The sequence below is a fragment of the Ranitomeya imitator genome, chromosome 9 (genome assembly GCF_032444005.1).
Source record: "Ranitomeya imitator isolate aRanImi1 chromosome 9, aRanImi1.pri, whole genome shotgun sequence".
NCBI lineage: Eukaryota > Metazoa > Chordata > Amphibia > Anura > Dendrobatidae > Ranitomeya > Ranitomeya imitator.
In genome coordinates this window covers 39,215,550-39,232,549 of record NC_091290.1, presented here as the reverse complement: position 1 = coordinate 39,232,549, position 17,000 = coordinate 39,215,550, and the positions used below count along the sequence as shown (strand labels likewise).

The 17,000-nt window shown below is 45.8% G+C and overlaps 2 protein-coding genes across 6 annotated transcripts in view; one reads left to right on the top strand and one right to left on the bottom strand.

The window, feature by feature from the left end:
• The window catches only part of LOC138648719 (phospholipase A and acyltransferase 4-like), a 210,578-nt gene that overhangs the window by 59,813 nt on the left and 133,765 nt on the right, over window positions 1–17,000 (bottom strand). The window lies entirely within an intron of this gene.
• Window positions 1–17,000, top strand: part of LOC138648717 (phospholipase A and acyltransferase 3-like) — an 89,886-nt gene that overhangs the window by 2,425 nt on the left and 70,461 nt on the right. For 2 of the 5 annotated variants that reach the window (XM_069738558.1, XM_069738555.1), the window contains exon 2: window positions 5,784–5,875. The exons of 1 other annotated variant lie outside the window; for it this stretch is intronic. The gene's annotated coding sequence lies outside the window, so the exon portion shown is untranslated. Of the gene's footprint in view, window positions 1–5,745; window positions 5,876–17,000 lie in introns of those variants that run through there. 2 more of the 5 variants (XM_069738560.1, XM_069738559.1) reach the window with 2 other exon arrangements.

Sequence of the window (17,000 nt, the reverse complement as noted above, 5' to 3'; positions counted from 1 at the left end):
CTTTTTGCCCCCTTTGCGTGTTTTTTTGTAGGGTTTTGTGTTGACCGCAAAGTTACCTTTCCTATCCTCGCTCTGTTCAGAAAGTCGGGCCTCACTTTGCTAAATCTATTTCATCTCTACGTTTGTCTTTTCATCTTAACTCACAGTCATTATATGTGGGGGCTGCCTTTTCCTTTGGGGTATTTCTCTGAGGCAAGGTAGGCTTATTTTCTATCTTCAGGCTAGCTAGTTTCTCAGGCTGTGCCGAGTTGCATAGGGAGCGTTAGGCGCAATCCACGGCTGCCTCTAGTGTGGTTGGAGAGGATTAGGGATTGCGGTCAGCAGAGTTTCCACGTCTCAGAACTCGTTCTATGTTTTTGGGTTATTGTCAGGTCACTGTTTGTGCTCTGACTTCTATGTCCATTGTGGTACTGAATTACCTTATCATAACAGTACTGGAGGCCCAAAGTACTAATGATTCTCAATAGAGGGAAAAAAGAAGTTCTGAGACCATTTTTTTTCCTCTGCACTGTGTTTTGCCTTTTTTTTCCCCTAGACATTTGGGTGGTTCAGGACACAGGTGTAGCGATGGACATTAAAGGTCTGTCTTCATGTGTGGATCAGCTCACGGCAAGAGTACAAAATATTCAAGACTTTGTGGTTCAGAATTCTATGTTAGAACCAAGAATTCCTATTCCTGATTTGTTTTTTGGAGATAGAACTAAATTTCTGAGTTTCAAAAATAATTGTAAACTATTTCTGGCTTTGAAACCTCGCTCCTCTGGTGACCCAGTTCAACAAGTTAGGATCATTATTTCTTTTTTACGTGGCGACCCTCAGGACTGGGCATTTTCTCTTGCGTCAGGAGATCCTGCATTAAGTAATATCGATGCGTTTTTCCTGGCGCTCGGATTGCTGTACGATGAACCTAATTCAGTGGATCAGGCAGAGAAAAATTTGCTGGCTCTGTGTCAGGGTCAGGATGAGATAGAGGTATATTGTCAGAAATTTAGAAAGTGGTCCGTACTCACTCAATGGAATGAAGGTGCGCTTGCAGCTATTTTCAGAAAGGGTCTCTCTGAAGCCTTTAAGGATGTCATGGTGGGATTTCCTATGCCTGCTGGTCTGAATGAGTCTATGTCTTTGGCCATTCAGATCGGTCGACGCTTGCGTGAGCGTAAATCTGTGCACCATTTGGCGGTATAATCTGAGCATAAACCTGAGCCTATGCAGTGCGATAGGACTTTGATCAGAGTTGAACGGCAAGAACACAGACGTCTGAATGGGCTGTGTTTCTACTGTGGTGATTCCACTCATGCTATCTCTGATTGTCCTAAGCGCACTAAGCGGTTCGCTAGGTCTGCCACCATTGGTACGGTACAGTCAAAATTTCTTTTGTCCGTTACCTTGATCTGCTCTTTGTCATCTTATTCTGTCATGGCATTTGTGGATTCAGGCGCTGCCCTGAATTTGATGGACTTGGAGTATGCTAGGCATTGTGGGTTTTTCTTGCAGTGTCCTATTCCATTGAGAGGAATTGATGCTACGCCTTTGGCCAAGAATAAGCCTCAGTACTGGACCAAGCTGACCATGTGCATGGCTCCTGCACATCAGGAGGTTATTCGCTTTCTGGTGTTGCATAATCTGCATGATGTGGTCGTGTTGGGGTTGCCATGGCTACAAGTCCATAATCCAGTATTAGATTGGAAATCCATGTCTGTGTCCAGCTGGGGTTGTCAGGGGGTACATGGTGATGTCCAATTTCTGTCTATTTCGTCATCCACCCCTTCTGAGGTTCCAGAGTTCTTGTCTGATTACCGGGATGTATTTGATGAGCCCAAGTCCGATACCCTACCTCCGCATAGGGATTGTGATTGTGCTATCGATTTGATTCCTGGTAGTAAATTCCCAAAAGGTCGACTGTTTAATTTATCTGTGCCTGAGCACGCCGCTATACGGAGTTACGTGAAGGAGTCCTTGGAGAAGGGGCATATTCGCCCGTCATCGTCGCCATTAGGAGCAGGGTTCTTTTTTGTGGCCAAGAAGGATGGTTCGCTGAGACCTTGTATAGATTACCGCCTTCTAAATAAGATCACGGTTAAATTTCAGTACCCCTTGCCGTTGTTATCTGATTTGTTTGCTCGGATTAAGGGGGCTAGTTGGTTCACCAAGATAGATCTTCGTGGTGCGTATAATCTTGTGCGTATTAAGCGAGGCGATGAATGGAAAACTGCAATTAATACGCCCGAGGGCCATTTTGAGTATCTAGTAATGCCATTCGGACTTGCCAATGCTCCATCAGTGTTTCAGTCCTTTATGCATGACATCTTCCGAGAGTACCTGGATAAATTCCTGATTGTGTACTTGGATGACATTTTGATCTTCTCGGATGATTGGGAGTCTCATGTGAAGCAGGTCAGAACGGTGTTTCAGGTCTTGCGTGCTAATTCTTTGTTTGTGAAGGGATCAAAGTGTCTCTTTGGTGTTCAGAAGGTTTCATTTTTGGGGTTCATCTTTTCCCCTTCTACTATCGAGATGGACCCTGTTAAGGTCCAAGCCATCCATGATTGGACTCAGCCGATATCTCTGAAAAGTCTGCAAAAGTTCCTGGGTTTTGCTAATTTTTATCGTCGCTTCATCTGCAATTTTTCTAGTATTGCTAAACCATTGACCGATTTGACCAAGAAGGGTGCTGATGTGGTCAATTGGTCTTCTGCTGCTGTGGAAGCTTTTCAAGAGTTGAAGCGTCGTTTTTCTTCTGCCCCTGTGTTGTGTCAACCAGATGTTTCGCTTCCATTCCAGGTCGAGGTTGATGCTTCTGAGATTGGAGCAGGGGCTGTTTTGTCGCAGAGAAGTTCTGATTGCTCGGTGATGAAACCATGCGCCTTCTTTTCCAGGAAGTTTTCGCCTGCTGAGCGAAATTATGATGTTGGCAATCGAGAGTTGCTGGCCATGAAGTGGGCATTCGAGGAGTGGCGTCATTGGCTTGAAGGAACTAAGCATCGCGTGGTGGTCTTGACTGATCATAAGAACTTGACTTATCTCGAGTCTGCCAAGCGGTTGAATCCTAGACAGGCTCGTTGGTCGCTGTTTTTTTGCCCGTTTTGACTTTGTGATTTCGTACCTTCCGGGCTCTAAAAATGTGAAGGCGGATGCTCTGTCTAGGAGTTTTGTGCCCGACTCTCCGGGTTTATCTGAGCCGGCGGGTATTCTCAAAGAGGGAGTAATTGTGTCTGCCATCTCCCCTGATTTGCGGCGGGTGCTGCAAAAATTTCAGGCTAATAAACCTGATCGTTGCCCAGCGGAGAAACTGTTTGTCCCTGATAGGTGGACGAATAAAGTTATCTCTGAGGTTCATTGTTCGGTGTTGGCTGGTCATCCTGGAATCTTTGGTACCAGAGAGTTAGTGGCTAGATCCTTTTGGTGGCCTTCTCTGTCGCGGGATGTGCGTTCTTTTGTGCAGTCCTGTGGGATTTGTGCTCGGGCTAAGCCCTGCTGTTCTCGTGCCAGTGGGTTGCTTTTGCCCTTGCCGGTCCCGAAGAGGCCTTGGACACATATCTCTATGGATTTTATTTCAGATCTTCCCATCTCTCAAAAGATGTCAGTCATTTGGGTGGTCTGTGATCCCTTCTCTAAGATGGTCCATTTGGTACCCTTGTCTAAATTACCTTCCTCCTCTGATTTGGTGCCATTGTTCTTCCAGCATGTGGTTCGTTTACATGGCATTCCAGAGAATATCGTTTCTGACAGAGGTTCCCAGTTTGTTTCGAGGTTTTGGCTAGCCTTTTGTGCTAGGATGGGCATTGACTTGTCTTTTTCCTCGGCTTTCCATCCTCAGACTAATGGCCAGACCGAACGAACCAATCAGACCTTGGAAACATATCTGAGATGCTTTGTTTCTGCTGATCAGGATGACTGGGTGTCCTTTTTGCCTTTGGCTGAGTTCGCCCTTAATAATCGGGCCAGCTCGGCTACCTTGGTTTCGCCGTTTTTCTGCAACTCTGGGTTCCATCCTCGTTTCTCTTCAGGGCAGGTTGAGTCTTCGGACTGTCCTGGTGTGGATACTGTGGTGGACAGGTTGCAGCAGATTTGGACTCATGTAGTGGACAATTTGACCTTGTCCCAGGAGAAGGCTCAACGTTTCGCTAATCGCAGACGCTGTGTGGGTCCCCGACTTCGTGTTGGGGATTTGGTTTGGTTATCTTCTCGTCATATTCCTATGAAGGTTTCCTCTCCTAAGTTTAAACCTCGTTTCATTGGTCCGTATAGGATTTCTGAGGTTCTTAATCCTGTGTCTTTTCGTCTGACCCTTCCAGATTCTTTTTCCATACATAACGTATTCCATAGGTCATTGTTGCGGAGATACGTGGCACCTATGGTTCCATCTGTTGATCCTCCTGCCCCGGTTTTGGTGGAGGGGGAGTTGGAGTATATTGTGGAGAAGATTTTGGATTCTCGTGTTTCAAGACGGAAACTCCAGTATCTGGTTAAGTGGAAGGGTTATGCTCAGGAAGATAATTCCTGGGTCTTTGCCTCTGATGTCCATGCTCCCGATCTTGTTCGTGCCTTTCATGTGGCTCATCCTGGTCGTCCTGGGGGCTCTGGTGAGGGTTCGGTGACCCCTCCTCAAGGGGGGGTACTGTTGTGAATTCTGTGGCAGAGCTCCCTCCTGTGGTCGCAAGTGGTACTTCGGCTGATTCTCTCTGTGAGCTTCCGTTGGTGGAGGAGAGTGGTACTGCGGCTTCTGAGTTTCCTTCCTCAGGTGCGTGGTGAAGTCGTTAGGTGCTGCTCTATTTAACTCCACCTAGTGCTTTGATCCTGGCCTCCAGTCAATGTTCTAGTATTGGACCTGTTTCCTCCTGGATCGTTCCTGTGGCCTGCTGCTCTGCATAGCTAAGTTCCGCTTTTGCTATTTTGTTTGCTGTTTTTTCTGTCCAGCTTGCTTATTTGTTTTTTTCTTGCTTGCTGGAAGCTCTGGGACGCAGAGGGTGTACCTCCGTGCCGTTAGTTCGGTACGGAGGGTCTTTTTCCCCCTTTGCGTGTTTTTTTGTAGGGTTTTGTGTTGACCGCAAAGTTACCTTTCCTATCCTCGCTCTGTTCAGAAAGTCGGGCCTCACTTTGCTAAATCTATTTCATCTCTACGTTTGTCTTTTCATCTTAACTCACAGTCATTATATGTGGGGGCTGCCTTTTCCTTTGGGGTATTTTAATGCCAGCTAGGGCGCACAGGGTGTGGGAGGGGGCAGATTACCGGCAACTTTATTTTAAAAACAAAAATAAATTAAAAAAAAAGATTATTCATTCCTTCTTTCCAGCAAACGTTGCTGGGAAGAAGGGATGAATACCGGCTTCAGTACCGCACGCGGGGGGGGGGGGGGGGGGGCAGCGCTTACAGTAGTGCTGTCTTCTGCACGGCACACGGACTGCACACGGACAACATCCGTGTGCGGTACGTGTTTTACACGGACCCATTGACTTTAATGGGTCCATGTGATCCGTGCGCTCCCACGAACACTGACATGTCTCCGTGTTTTCCAAACGGACACACGGTCCGTGAAAACACGCTGACATGTGCAGAGACACATTGATTTTAATGTGTCTACGTGAGTCAGTGTCTCCGGTATGTGAGGAAACTGTCACCTCATGTACCGGAGCCACTGACGTGTGAAACCGGCCTAACGTGCTGGGGCGTTAGAGACAAGTGCATCGCCCAAGGCAACCTCCTGCGCCACGTTACATTGGAAAGTTCCTATCAATGTTTGCTCCAGAGTAACAATGCTTTTTCGTGCTGATGATATTTACAGGAATTCAGAAATGAAAGTGAAAGTGAATTACCTGGAGTATAAGAGTCCTGTGTGTTGTGTTACTTGTAGTGTTAGGAAGAACCAGCTGTCTGGTAAGTAGTGTATATTTTAATGCAATGTTCACAATGATAGTTTATTAGATTATGTTTCTGTGCTACTTTTTCTTCATTGCTTCTTTCCTCTTATTTCCATTGGACAGTCTCTTTATTCTGTATGAAGATTTTTTCACATTTGCAAGTTTAGCTAAAAGAAATTAGAAGGTGAATATCTGCATTTACAATAAGTTGAGCTATCAGATAGAGAAAGCCATATAATGAAAACTCACATAAAGGCTGTGTGCCTATGGCATGAAATAACGACCCATCATAATTAATATAGCAGACAACAGAAAAAATATTTAGGAGCAATACGCGCCACGCAACTCTTTCCCTTTCAGACCCAACCTATAACAAATAGCGCAGCAGTTTGCTGCAATGCATTGCTCTTCTCATTTGATCTTCATTTGGTGTACTACTCATAATAGATTGGAACTGAAATGCAAAAAAATTAGAAAAAAACTTTGTCTTAGGCCACGATCACACTAGCAGTATTGGGTCAGTATTTTATATCAGTATTTGTAAGCGTAAGCCTGGAGTAGGTGATAAATACAGAAGTAGACGCGTTTCTATTCTTCTTTTCCTCTGATTTTTTCACTCCTGATTTTGGCTTACAAATACTGATGTATTCAAATTAAAGGTAAACACAAATCATTGCACAATAAAAAGTGCATGTGTCCAAAACACGTTTGCCTTGAATCTCAGCATTTTTTAAATTGTGGCTGTTTTCTTTCTCCTTTTGTAATATTTTTAGTTATAATAAAATTTTGGATTTGCATTGTCACGCTGTGACTGTTCTGTCCTCACTAGCTGAGGCAGGCTCATAGGTAGCTATACAGTCAGCTAAACCGCTATACCGGGGTCCAATAAGGAGACTGTGGTTGAGTCTGTGCTTTATTAAACGTAGTGGTATATTGATGCGGTGAAACTGTGAACAATAATATACATAGAATCAGTGCATGGTATAGAACAGATACATAATACACATGATATACGTTATGCATAACATTTAGAAAGCTAGTGACTAAACTGGGAGTACAACTGGCTAGGCTAGGCTAATATGGAGCAGAAATATCTACGGAAAGCATAAAGACATACCGGCAATGCAATCGCAAGGGGGATGAAGTGAAGCATCTTTCCTTGAAGGCAAACTGAAGAAAGTGAAAGGAAAATGGAGACTGAGCTACCATAATGCATTGCAAAGGAGGAGGAGAATCAGACATGGATAATACAAACACAGAAGATTGAACTGTCAACATAACTCTGACCGCTAGAGGGAGCCAAAGCACTAAAAACAAATAAAGATATGAACATCCATACTGAGAAACCTGCAATTACGCAAACAGATAATCAGGGTAACAATATTAGATGGCGGAGACAGAACACTCCCCGTCTGGCATCAACGGATGTCACTACTCCTTTCTTCCGAAGGCAACAATAGGACCAGTTCAGATACCGGTCTGGAAAATGTCTTAGGTTCATTCCCTTTGGTCATCCTTAGCTCGACGTTGCCGTCCTTGCTCGGGAACATTGCGGTAACTAGGCCAAGTGGCCACAGGTTCCGATGAATTTGACAGTCTTTCACAAGAACAAGGTCACCTATGTTCAGATTAGGTTTAGTAGATTGCCACTTCATCCGTGGCTGCAGGGTAGACAAATATTGTTTGCGCCACCTGTCCCAGAAAGTATTTGCAAGACTTTGTACCTGTCTCCATTGGCGCTTGTAGAGGTCCTTAGCGTCGAATCCTCCTGGAGGGGTACTGGACAGTGCCGTTTTCTGGGTAAGTAAAGTAGATGGAGTCAATAACAAGGGCTCCTCAGGGTCGTTAGGAACTGGAACCAGGGGTCTTGCATTGATTATAGCTGCAGCTTCAGCCATGAAGGTGATTAGGCTTTCATGGGTAAGCCTCGCTGCTCCTTCTGTAAATAGTCTTCCTTGGTGCTTGACCAGATTGTGGTAATGTTGTACGATTCGGTAGGCAACGTGACATTTTCCGGGAAGTATAAGAGGGAATTTCTCCACAAACTCCATCTCAGCTTCTTTGAGTCGGCCTCCTACTCTCAGTAGGCCACTGTTGTCGATGAATGGGTCGAGTTTTCTCAATATGCTGCTCACTGGTATTGGAGCTTTGTTAATAAGACATTGGATTTCTGCAAAGTAGGTTTCTCTTTGAACAGTGAGGATGATGTGATTTCTATAGAACTCTAAGTCGGAGGTAACGTAGGTATTTTTACAAAGATGCCAACCTTTACATTTTTCTGTGCCACAAGTTCTGGTGGTCCTGAATGAGCGAGCTATATGAGTCAGGCAGGTAATGGCTCGAGTAAGTAACTTCCAACTTGAGAATCTGTCGAACCTGCAAGATCCAAGCTGGATAACAGAGGTCACTGTATGAAGGGTAGACACCTGAGGGCGGATTTCAGCATCTGAGTCCTCTCCTACTAGTTCAAAGGTGTCTGGAAAACATTCCTCAATGTACAATAGTTTTGGTCCCGAGAGCCACGTTGTGCTTCCTAGTCGACTTGCGTCAACTGCTCTAGTTGCATGATCTGCGGGATTCTGGTCTGTGAGTATGTAATGCCACTGCTTTGGATGAACTGATCTCCTGATTCGTAGCACTCTGTTATTGACATAAACGTAGAATCGCCTGGTTTCGTTGTGGATATATCCCAGGACTACTTTGCTGTCTGAGTAGAACTTGGCCTGTGTCAGGTCGATATCCATTTCGGATGCGATGAACTCCGCTAACTCAATGGCTAAGACTGCGGCACAAAGCTCTAACCTGGGTATAGTGTGCTCTGGTTGTGGTGCGAGTTTGGCCTTTCCCATGACGAAACCAATGTGGCACTGACATTTGGAGTCTACAGTTTTGAGGTAGGCAACAGCGGCAATTGCTTTGACAGAAGCATCTGCAAATACATACAGTCTTTGGCTCTGTATCTCAGTAGATGCCACAGGGGTGTACGGTCTTGGCACATGCAGGTTGGAGAATGCCACTAACGAGTTCTTCCACTCTTCCCACTGGATCCTCTTGTCAGGTGGCAGAGGTGCATCCCAGTCAGATGTTTCCCTAGTTACGTCTCTTAGTAGGGCCTTGCCTTGTATAGTAACAGGAGCTGCGAAACCCAAGGGATCGTACAGACTGTTGATGGTAGACAGGACGCCTCTACGTGTGAAAGGCCTTTCTTCCTGGCTGACCTGAAAGGTGAAAGTGTCTGATTGTAGATTCCAGAGAAGCCCGAGGCTGCGTTGCATTGGTGCGGGGTCTGACCCCAGGTCCAGGTCTCTGAGACCATTACATAGGTCTTGAGAAGGGAACGCTTCTTGGCTGTTTGAGGCTATTTTATGAAGCCTAAGGTTCGAGCAGGCAAGCATGTCCTGAGCTCTCCTGAGAAGACTGATGGCAGTCTCATTTGAAGGCATGGCTTTTAGACAGTCGTCGACATAAAAGTCCTTTTCTAAGAATTGTCTGACATCTGCTCCGTATTCTGGTTCTCCTTCCTGAGCCGACCTTTTGAGTCCGTAAATGGCGACTGCAGGTGAAGGACTGTTGCCAAAGATGTGCACTCTCATGCGATACTCTGTGACTTCTTTAGTAGGATCATTGTCTCTGTACCAGAAGAATCTTAGGAAGTTCCTGTCTCTCTCTCTCACAAGGAAACAATGGAACATTTGCTGGATGTCAGCGATGAAGGCAATGGAATCCTTATGGAAGCGCATAAGTACACCCAGTAGTTTGTTATTGAGGTCTGGTCCTGTCAGCAGAACGTCATTCAGGGAGACATCATTAAATTTAGCACTGGAATCAAACACGACTCTGATCTGGCCTGGTTTCTTAGGGTGGTATACTCCGAACATGGGTAGGAACCAGCATTCTTCAGAGTCTTTGAGAGTGGGAGCTAGTTCTGCGTGACGGTTTTCAAAAATCTTTGACATGAAGGAGAAAAAGTGATCTTTCATTTCTGGTTTCTTTTGCAGATTACGAATGAGAGAGGAGAAACGTTGTAATGCCTGATTTCTGTTGTTCGGTAGACGTGGTCTGTGGGTTTTGAAGGGAAGAGGTGCGACCCAGCTGTTGGTCTCATCTTTAACGAGTCCCTTGTCCATTACCGCTAAGAACAACTTGTCCTCTACCGACATTGCCACTTGGTTGTCCTGCTTAGTTCTCTGGAAGACTGTGCCCCCTAACTGATCCTCATAGCTTCCCGACACTATACTGCTGTCGTGAGTAAAGTCTATTAAATGATCAGGTAGTTGGATGCTGTGTGGCAGTTCCCTGACATGGAACTCATTGTTACAAGGTTGAAACAGAGATGGACGTCCTTTCTCCAATGTATTTGTCAGCATGCTTGTCACAGAAGATGGGGCGTGCATGCATCCCAAGCATGCGTTGCCAATTATGACCCATCCTAGGTCTAGCCTTTGGGCATAGGGAGCATTGTGGAGTCCGTTGATATGACGTCTCACTTTATGAACCTGTAGGATATCTCTCCCCAACAGCAGAATTATCTGGGCCTGATGGTCGAGTTCCGGTATGAGGTGTGCTATTTGTTTTAAGTGAGCGTGATGGATTGCTACATCTGGTGTAGGGATTTCAGATCTGTTGTCTGGGATCTGGTTACATTCGATGATCGTAGGTAGTGGTAGGCAGAATTGTCCGTCTAAAGACTCGATCTGGTAGTCAGTAGCTTTCCTGCCTGCTGTTGTCACAGTACCTGCACACGTCTTTAAGGAGTAGGGAGTGCTTGGCCCTTTGATGTTGAATAGGTCAAAGAACGTTGATCTAGCCAAGGATCGATTACTTTGGTCATCTAAGATAGCATACAGTCTTACAGCTTGGTCTCTATGGCCCTTCGGGTATACTTTGACGAGGCATATTTTTGAACAGGACCTACTGTCTATTGTCCCTTTGCAGACCTCGGTGCATTGTGAAGTGATCTCTGGCGTAGCTGTATCAGTGTTCCTTTCCTCCCCGCCATGCTCACTGTCAGCTGGCGTGTTTTGTGTACTCCATGGAGCTGGGCCAGGGTGTAGAGCGGTGTTATGATCTGTGGTGCCACATTCTATGCATTTTACACTGGCCTTGCAATCCTTGGCGAGATGAGCTGTGGACGAGCAGCACTTGTAGCAGATACCGTTTTCTTTCAGGAAGCTTCTGCGATCTGGCATAGATTTTCCTCTGAAGGCTCTGCATTTCAGGAGAGGATGAGGCTTCTGATGAAGTGGGCACTGCTTGTCAGGGTCCTGCACCTTTGTCTCTGATTGGGAGCAGCCAGCAGACCTGTAATTAGAACCTGGAGAAGAAACATAAGTCTTGTGTACTTCCACAGATGTTCTGCGTGGATTTGCAGGTGGTGATGGTGTGGCATATGGTATTGCAAAGTCAAAGCTGGGATCGTTTCTAATTCTTGCTTGTTGGTGTATGAAGTCTACAAAAACGGAGAAGGGAGGGAATGGAACGCTGTGTTTGTATTTGTACGTGGAACCATGTGTGAGCCACCTCTCCTGTAGATTGTAGGGCAACTTCTGGACTATAGGGTTAACACCTCTGGCTGTGTCGAGAAATGCAAGTCCCTATAGGTCGTCTTCGTATTTGGCAACTTGGACTTCCTTTAGCAAGTCGTTTAGCTCTCTAAGTTTCTGGAGACCTTTGTTAGATATTTTAGGAAAGTCATCGATTCTTTTGAACAAGGCTCTTTCTATTACTTCTGCTGAGCCGTAACACTCATCCAGCCTTTTCCAGATCTCTTTGAGGCCAGTCTCAGGGCGGTTTATATTAATGTCTCTGATCCTTACTGCGTGTTTGACTGACTCTTCTCCCAGGTATTTGACTAACAGGTCTATCTCTTCCCTGTGTTGTAGCCCTAAGTCTCTAATGACATTTTGGAAGGAAGCTTTCCAAGCTCTGTAACCTTCAGCTCGGTCAGTGAATTTCATGAGTCCCTTGGCAACCAGTTCACGTCGTGTGAAGAACTTGGCAAATTCTGTCGTGAACCGGTTGTCAGCAGAGTATACTGGTGATGGGTCGCCCTGATAATGATGTGAGGTGCGTTCGTACCTGTTAGTGTCCTCAGGGTGGCGCCAGCCGGTGTCGTATTGCTTCGGCCTGATGTACGGTGTGTCAGCAGGGTGATCCACGTTGGTTACCTGGTGAGGGGCAAGGTAGTCATTAGCAGAGTTGTTTTGCCTCACATTTTCGAGTTTGTTTCTGTCCTGAGCCTCGTGATGACTCTCGTTCACTTCGCTGGAGGTGTCGTATTCTGGTTTTGGTACTGGTTCAGGGTTATAGTTTGGATCAGGAAGTTCATTAACATACTGAGATGTGCGTTGTGGTGAGTCTTGCAGTGGGAACTCCAGACTCGACATACTGCTTTGGCTATGCAGCTTGGGATTTTGCGCGGCTTCTAGCGATTCTGCTTCGGCGAGGGCTGCGGCAGCTTCCCTTTTTGCTGCTAGGCTTTCTAAGGCGGCATCCACGCGTGCCTTCTCTAACTGCGTTCTTCTCTCTTGGTTGGCTCTCTCTAACTGCATTCTTCTCTCTTGGTCGGCTCTCTCTAACTGCATTCTTCTCTCTTGCTCGTCTCTCTCTAAGCGTGACCTTCTCTCTTGCTCGTCTCTCTCTAAGCGCAACCTTCTCTCTTCGTCATCTAGGCGTGCTTTTTCTAATTTAAGTTGCATCTCTTGGTCAGCAAAGCTCGCTCGTATTTTGGCGGCTTCAGCATTTGCGCGGGCAATGGCGACCGCGCTGCTGATGGATGTTGTCTTTGAGGAGACGGAAGTAACAGATCTTGTCCTATGTGATTTGTGAGACATGGTGTCTTGGGAAAGTGCTTGGCTGTGCAGAGATTGCTGCAGCTGTATTCAGTCTCTGTGTAGCCGGTGACTTGAATCCCACTAGTTGGATGGCTGCCGTTTCACTGTTCTGTCCTCACTAGCTGAGGCAGGCTCATACGTAGCTATACAGTCAGCTAAACCGCTATACCGGGGTCCAATAAGGAGACTGTGGTTGAGTCTGTGCTTTATTAAACGTAGTGGTATATTGATGCGGTGAAACTGTGAACAATGATATACATAGAATCAGTGCATGGTATAGAACAGATACATAATACACATGATATACGTTATGCATAACATTTAGAAAGCTAGTGACTAAACTGGGAGTACAACTGGCTAGGCTAGGCTAATATGGAGCAGAAATATCTACGGAAAGCATAAAGACATACCGGCAATGCAATCGCAAGGGGGATGAAGTGAAGCGTCTTTCCTTGAAGGCAAACTGAAGAAAGTGAAAGGAAAATGGAGACTGAGCTACCATAATGCATTGCAAAGGAGGAGGAGAATCAGACATGGAAAATACAAACACAGAAGATTGAACTGTCAACATAACTCTGACCGCTAGAGGGAGCCAAAGCACTAAAAACAAATAAAGATATGAACATCCATACTGAGAAACCTGCAATTACGCAAACAGATAATCAGGGTAACAATATTAGATGGCGGAGACAGAACAGTGACAGTAGGAAAGTCGGGGAAGAGGGACGCTATGTTGTCCCTTCCAAAGTAGAAGGACAGCGCTCCAGCCGGGTGTTAAGGTCCAATAAAAGAAATCTTTATTTCAGCCATGATAAAACAGCCAACAGCAATGTTTCGACCGCACAACCGGTCTTTTTCAAGCATACACCATAGTGTTTGGGGCTGTCTTAAATAGTGTGGACACCACGCAGGGAGCCAATCACTAATAAGTACCAGCCCCTTTAACCATATAATATATACATATAGTAAAACCAATACCAAAATAGACATCAGATATATGTGCAAGTGTATATTACATAAAAACAAGTCATCGCTATATAAAAAAATACATTTATCAGTGCATAACAGTACAAACGCATGATATTTATTTTCTGATTTCGGTATGGATACACGCTGTGTCCTCGTCTCCATAGTAATGAATAACCAATAAGCGTCTTTCCCACAGCACTTCCTGTATTCTTCTGACCACTCATGGCCGATGGCGCCGTATTCCAAATTCGGCCAATCAGGCCCATTGATACAATGTGTCTAGCATAGAATCTCCAATCCGATTAACTCTACTAGGAGCAGTGTACTTACATTTGGTAGCGGCGCTCTCCTATAAGGCCCCAGCACCGAGCAGCAGGCACAGACATCGGCCGTGGAGTGCAGACGTCAGCGCTCCACGTTATAACCACGCCCCATCACCTGATCGGGACGGAGTCGCAGCTCAACGTGACGCGCCTCTGCAGCACCCACTGCCGGCCTCACGTGACGCTACCTGAGCTGGTTACCCGGGAGACGCCAGCACACAAACAAAACCCTGTTCCGATGAAACATCATTCTTAATTACTTAATATGCCGATATTCGGCTTGTTACATAAAGGGGTTTAATACGTAGCTAGTAGCAGAATTGTATTCTATAACAGTGCATATGAAGAAAGTCATAATGTATCCAATGTATATACCACATGATTATTATCTCTACCGCATCCTCATGAGCAATCAACAGTGCAGTATATATATAATCAATAGACTCAGGAGATATAATAAAGCCTCAGTAGAAAGAAATGCATATATATATAGCAAAAGATGGTATAACAGATGGGACAGTCGGAATAAAAACCAAAAATAGTGAAACAGTGCAACCTGTATGTTATTAATCATATTGCGATGTGCTAAACAAGCACTCCATTCGAACTTTTTATCCCACTGCATAGTTCACCGACTGTCTCATCCATTGTCCATCTAATAAGACAGCAAGAGAAGAAAAAACGTGAAAAACAGACATATCTAAAAAATGGTAATGAAAACAAAGACGATATTATTCAGAGAAGGAGGGAACAGGATAAATGGCTTAAATATTTAACACATGCTAGCCACCTTAGGGAGAGACCCAAGTTGGGCTAAATGTAGCGGGACGAAAGAGACCGAAAAGCCCTCTACTTAAAGGAAATACATAGTGGATGCTTTCCTGAAACGGAAAGTACTTGCAAGCAACATAATGCAAAGAATAGCAGGTTTACCCAGAATCCTTTGCAGTAGGCGGAGCTATGCAAATCATCTCTTTCCACCCCTGTCTAATCCACAGCGCTTGGAACCGCCAAGCGTGCAATGCTGCGGATTAGTTTCTAAATTTACACAGCCAACCAATTCCTACCTGTGGACACGTGTTTCGGGCTTTAGGCCCTCATCAGCACAGGGCTGGAATTGGTTGGCTGTATGGAGTGGGGCTCGGTGAGCAAGCGATACACACATGCTAGCCACCTTAGGGAGAGACCCAAGTTGGGCTAAATGTAGCGGGACGAAAGAGACCGAAAAGCCCTCTACTTAAAGGAAATACATAGTGGATGCTTTCCTGAAACGGAAAGTACTTGCAAGCAACATAATGCAAAGAATAGCAGGTTTACCCAGAATCCTTTGCAGTAGGCGGAGCTATGCAAATCATCTCTTTCCACCCCTGTCTAATCCACAGCGCTTGGAACCGCCAAGCGTGCAATGCTGCGGATTAGTTTCTAAATTTACACAGCCAACCAATTCCTACCTGTGGACACGTGTTTCGGGCTTTAGGCCCTCATCAGCACAGGGCTGGAATTGGTTGGCTGTATGGAGTGGGGCTCGGTGAGCAAGCGATACACACATGCTAGCCACCTTAGGGAGAGACCCAAGTTGGGCTAAATGTAGCGGGACGAAAGAGACCGAAAAGCCCTCTACTTAAAGGAAATACATAGTGGATGCTTTCCTGAAACGGAAAGTACTTGCAAGCAACATAATGCAAAGAATAGCAGGTTTACCCAGAATCCTTTGCAGTAGGCGGAGCTATGCAAATCATCTCTTTCCACCCCTGTCTAATCCACAGCGCTTGGAACCGCCAAGCGTGCAATGCTGCGGATTAGTTTCTAAATTTACACAGCCAACCAATTCCTACCTGTGGACACGTGTTTCGGGCTTTAGGCCCTCATCAGCACAGGGCTGGAATTGGTTGGCTGTATGGAGTGGGGCTCGGTGAGCAAGCGATACACACATGCTAGCCACCTTAGGGAGAGACCCAAGTTGGGCTAAATGTAGCGGGACGAAAGAGACCGAAAAGCCCTCTACTTAAAGGAAATACATAGTGGATGCTTTCCTGAAACGGAAAGTACTTGCAAGCAACATAATGCAAAGAATAGCAGGTTTACCCAGAATCCTTTGCAGTAGGCGGAGCTATGCAAATCATCTCTTTCCACCCCTGTCTAATCCACAGCGCTTGGAACCGCCAAGCGTGCAATGCTGCGGATTAGTTTCTAAATTTACACAGCCAACCAATTCCTACCTGTGGACACGTGTTTCGGGCTTTAGGCCCTCATCAGCACAGGGCTGGAATTGGTTGGCTGTATGGAGTGGGGCTCGGTGAGCAAGCGATACACACATGCTAGCCACCTTAGGGAGAGACCCAAGTTGGGCTAAATGTAGCGGGACGAAAGAGACCGAAAAGCCCTCTACTTAAAGGAAATACATAGTGGATGCTTTCCTGAAACGGAAAGTACTTGCAAGCAACATAATGCAAAGAATAGCAGGTTTACCCAGAATCCTTTGCAGTAGGCGGAGCTATGCAAATCATCTCTTTCCACCCCTGTCTAATCCACAGCGCTTGGAACCGCCAAGCGTGCAATGCTGCGGATTAGTTTCTAAATTTACACAGCCAACCAATTCCTACCTGTGGACACGTGTTTCGGGCTTTAGGCCCTCATCAGCACAGGGCTGGAATTGGTTGGCTGTATGGAGTGGGGCTCGGTGAGCAAGCGATACACACATGCTAGCCACCTTAGGGAGAGACCCAAGTTGGGCTAAATGTAGCGGGACGAAAGAGACCGAAAAGCCCTCTACTTAAAGGAAATACATAGTGGATGCTTTCCTGAAACGGAAAGTACTTGCAAGCAACATAATGCAAAGAATAGCAGGTTTACCCAGAATCCTTTGCAGTAGGCGGAGCTATGCAAATCATCTCTTTCCACCCCTGTCTAATCCACAGCGCTTGGAACCGCCAAGCGTGCAATGCTGCGGATTAGTTTCTAAATTTACACAGCCAACCAATTCCTACCTGTGGACACGTGTTTCGGGCTTTAGGCC